This window comes from Aegilops tauschii, chromosome 4 (assembly GCF_002575655.3).
Source record: "Aegilops tauschii subsp. strangulata cultivar AL8/78 chromosome 4, Aet v6.0, whole genome shotgun sequence".
NCBI lineage: Eukaryota > Viridiplantae > Streptophyta > Magnoliopsida > Poales > Poaceae > Aegilops > Aegilops tauschii.
In genome coordinates, this window is record NC_053038.3 from 52,985,718 (window position 1) to 52,990,742 (window position 5,025).

Genomic DNA, 5,025 nt, shown 5'->3' on the forward strand with positions numbered 1-5,025 from the left:
CCGACTGCTGAGCAGTCGGGCCGGATCTCCCAGCGACTACTTTGTCTTTTCTCCTCGCGGGGCCGCGGCAGCGCACCCGCTGGGTGTGCCGTCGGAGCAGGAGGCAGACCAGCCGGCTTGGCACTGCCGACAGCGCGGATCACGAGTGACCGTCCGAGTGGCGAAGCAGGCGGACGAATCATCCGGGCGGGTGTTTCTTTTCTTCTCTTTGTCCCAGCCGACTCCTTTCTCTCTCTCTTCTTTTTTTCAGCCGGCTTGACTTTTCTCTCTTCTCCAGCGGGCCACGGGCAGTCAAAATGCGGGAGCCGGCAGCCGGCCGGGCCGGACAACGGGCGAGCGGGGGTCGGCCACAGGGCGGGGGAGGAGGCCGGAACCGGCTGGGCCCGGCGCAGCCGGCGCGGGAGCGGGGCCGAAGTCGGCCATGGGCGGAGGCGGAGGCGGCCGCAGGCGGGCGCGGCGACTGCGGGAGCCGGCCGAAGCGAGCAGGCGGCCGTGGGCGGGAGGCGGAGGCGGCCACAGGCGGGCGCGGCGACCCGGCGGGGCAGACGCGTGGGCGCATTGACCCGGCAGGGGCCCGCGAGGCAGAGCGGGAGTGGCGCGGGCGGACGGCGAGTCGGCGCGGCCGAGGTGCGGGAGGTCGGCCGGCGGAGCCAACTGCAGGGAGGCGGCAACCGGTGCACGACGAGCCGGCCGGAGCGGGATGAAGCCGGAGGCGGGGGCGCCAGTAACCCGGCGGTTAGGCGCGGGTGAAGCCGGCCGCGAGCGCGCCTGCGGGGAGGAGCCGGAGGCGCGGGGCAGCGAGCAGGCGGAGCCGGCCCGCGGGGGCGGCTGGGTGCGGGGGCGGACGCCGGCTGGGAGCGGCGACCCGGCGGAGTGGGCGAGCCGGCGCTGCTTGTGGAGGGGGCGGAGGCGGCCCAGCCCGCCGTCTGGGTTAGCGGAGAGGGCTGGGGCGGAGCCGGCCGGTCGGGTCGTGGCGCGGGGAGGCGCCCCGGCTGAGTGGGCGAGCCGGCGCTGATCGTGGAGGAGGCGGAGGCGGCGCGACGGCTGCGAGGCGGAGCCGGACTTGACACAGACGGCGGAGACAGCATCGAGAGGTGCGACTGCTGCTGAAGGGGAGGACGCGACGGCGCGTGAGGCGCGTCACGCGGCCGGTCATGGGTGCGCCAGAAGAGCGGGCGGCGGAGGGCTCGGGCGTGGTGCAGGTGGCGGGGGCGCGGAGGCCCGGGGCGCTGCTGAGAGCGGGGCCGAACCGCGGAGCCGGCGCGTAGGAGACGGCAGCGGCAAGCCGGACGGCGCGGGACGCGGAGCCAGTGCGCAGACACGGGGACGTGCGTGGGCGCACGGCTGGGGCGTCAACCGGCGCGGGGAAGTGCCGACGCACACGCCGGAGCGAGACGAGGCGCCGCGGTGGCGGTGACGAAGGCGAGGCCGACGGCGAGGACGCGTCGTCCCGCGCGGCCGCTCTGGGGGTGGGTCGAAGTCGAGCCCCCGAGCGCTACCGGAGAGACGGCGCGACGCCGCGGCGGTGACGGCGAAGATGGTCCCGATGGCGAGGACGCCCGCCCCTCGCGGCCATTCCGAGGGCGCGCCGATATCGAGCCCTCGACCGCTATCGAAGGGACGGCGCGGCGCCGCGGTGATGATGGCGAAGATGGTCCCGCCCGGACTACGAAACCAGCAGCAGCGCGGTAGCATAGTACCGCCCCACGGTAGGCGCCAACTGTCGTGGTATTCTCACGGGGGGGTGTGAGTCGACAGATGCCACAAGGGCTTTGTGTGAGGGTAAGACTGCTGCTGATAGGACCGGGAGCGGGTATCCGAGTAGCACGCGCTAGTTTACCCAGGTTCGGGGCTCTCCGGAGAGATAATACCCCTACTCCTGCATGTCTGAGTATATATATCTGGGATGTACATCGGGCAGTACAAAGTGCTCCTAGAGCTGTATCTGGGGGCAGTGCCATGGACATGTGGCTCCATATATGCATGCACAAAGCATGCTTTAGTGGCCGGCCATGAGCATGGCCGTATGTGGTGCTTGGGCATGCTTGCCCGTGGGAATGGATGGATGGATGGCTAGCTAGCTTGCTTGCTTGTTGTGTGCATGTACGTGAGTCCATCCCCTGGATGGATGGATGGGTGTCTCCTTTTATAGTGTGAGGTAGCTTTGTATCTAAGCTATGTGGAGGTATGGGAGCAAGGCATGGTGCATGTCATGCTTGTCCCCTAGGTCACTTCATGAATAGTGCCAGGGGACAAGTGACACTATACATGATGGTGTCGCAGTACGGTTGTCTTGTCCGCGGTATGGCCGTCTCGTCGGGGCCTTGTCGATGCCGGGTCGGACTGCAGTCGGCAGCCGGCTAGTCGGCGCAGTCGGTCAGCTGGCAGCCAGCCGGGTGGAGCAGTCGGACGGGGAGCCGACAGGAGCGGCCGGGCAGTCGGACTGAGGGGCTTTGCTAGCCCCGATGTCTTGAAATATTGTCTTGCCGTCTTCGGGATACCCGTGTCCAATTACTCCGACATTATGTGCATAATTCAAATTTGAACTACATGTGCATGCTCCAGTGCATATAAATTGGTTGAAAAATCAAATCTGTGTCCTTGGGTGCATGCTTAGGTCCCATGCAAGAAATGGGAATGAATTTCAAACACCAGGGCACCATTGATTGCCGGCAAAACATTGAGATGCCTGGTTTTTAAATACTAGTAAATCCAAAACTCGTCTGAAATTCAATAAACTTGGCATGCTATCATGGAGCGGTATCAACATGCCGTGGTACAAACTTTGTCCCATTTTGGGTAGGTTTGGGTATATGCTTCTCACAAACCGGAGCTTCTCACAAGAAGCATGATGGTTTTCGGTAGGGAACGTCCCACCTTTGGGGACGAAACGATATCCATTGCCTCTTATTGCTTTCAAGTTTTTTTCTCATGTCAACATAGAACAACAGGAGTGTTGTGTGAATTTTTGTGATTTTTCGGGGTTCGTTTGGACATTTTTATGGATTAACTGAGTTTTCAATGCATTTATGTGCATAATTCAAATTTGAACTACATGTGCATGCTCCAGTGCATATAAATTGGTTGAAAAATCAAATCTGTGTCCTTGGGTGCATGCTTAGGTCACATGCAAGAAATGGGAATGAATTTCAAACACCAGGGCACCGTTGATTGCTGGCAAAACAGTGAGATGCCTGGTTTTTAAATTCTAGTAAATCCAAAACTCTTCTGAAATTCATGAAGCTTGTCATGCTATCATGGAGCGGCATGAACATGCCGTGGTACAAATTTTGTCCCATTTGGGGCAGGTTTGGGTATATGTGATAACCCACAAGTATAGGGGGTCAATTGTAGCCTCTTTGGATAAGTAAGAGTGTCGAACCCAACGAGGAGCTAAATGTAGAACAAATATTCCCTCAAGTTTTATCGACCACCGATACAACTCTACGCACGCTTAACCTTCGGTTTACCTAGAACAAGTATGAAACTAGAAGTACTTTGTAGGTGTTTCTGGATAGGTTTGCAAGAATATAAAGAGCACATAAATAAAAAGTAGGGGCTGTTTAGATAAAGACACAACTAAATTAGTTTTAGTAGAGAACTTCTTGTCGCGAGAAAGTTATTTGTCCCTAGGTAATCGATAACTAGACCGGTAATCATTATTGCAATTTTATTTGAGGCAGAGGCATTAGCTAACATACTTTCTCTTCTTGGATCATATGCACTTATGATTGGAACTCTCGCAAGCATCCGCAACTACTAAAGATCACTAAGGTAAAACCCAACCATAGCATTATAAGGCATCAAGTCCTCTTTACTCCCATACGCAAACAAACTACTTACTCGGGTCTGTGCTACTGTCACTCACGCCACCCACCATAAGAAAATCATGAACATATTGTAAACCCTACAGCGGGGATCTCTCACGCTTGCGCGACATGGAGAGCACCATAGGACAGCACCAATAATAAAACATGCAACTCAAACCAATCACGATCATCAATTAACCCATAGGACAAAACGGATCTACTCAAACATCATAGAATAGCCATACATCATTGGAAAATAATATATAGCATTGAGCACCATGTTTAAGTAGAGATTACAGCGGGTAAAAGAGGGGTTACACCGCTGCATAGAGGGGGGAAGAGTTGGTTATGACGGCGGTGAAGTTGTTGGTGTAGATTGCGGTGACGATGATGGCCCCGGCGGCACTCCGGTGCCACCGGAAGCGAGGGGGAGAGAGCCCCCCTCCTTCTTCTTCTTCCTTGAACTTCTCCCTAGATGCGAGAAGGGTTTCCCCTCTGGTCCATGGTCTCCATGGCGTGGGATGGGGCGACAGCCCCTCCGAGATTGGATCTATCTCTCTGTCTCTCTTTGTGTTTCTGCGCTCCCTGATTTTGCCCTATCACCGTTTCTTAAATTCCCGGAGATCCGTAACTCCGTTTGGGCTGAATTTTGGACACGATCTCTACCCGGATATTAGATTTCTTGTGGCGAAAGAAGGGCACCAACCGCCTTACGGGGTGACCACGAGGGCCCAGGGCGCGCCTGACCCCCTGGGGCGCGCCCCCCTGCCTCGTGGCCCCCTCGGGCATCGTATCGCGTTGATTCTTCTTCCCAAAAATCACATATATTCCAAAAAAAATATCCGCCAGTTTTTGTCCCTTTTGGACTCCGTTTGATATGGATTTTCTACGAAACAAAAAACATGCAACAAACAAGAACTAGTACTGGGCAGTGGAGCAATATGTTAGTCCCAAAAATAGTATAAAAAGTTGCCAAAAGTATATGAAAGTTGTATAATATTGGCATGGAACAATCAAAAATTATAGATACGGAGGAGACGTATCAGCATCCCCAAGCTTAATTCCTGCTCGTCCTCGAGTAGGTAAATGATAAAAAAGATAATTTTTTATGTGGAATGCTACCTAGCATAATCTTGATCATGTAATCTAATCATGGCATGAATATTAAGACACGAGTGATTCAAAGCAATAGTCTATCATTTGACATTAAGACACT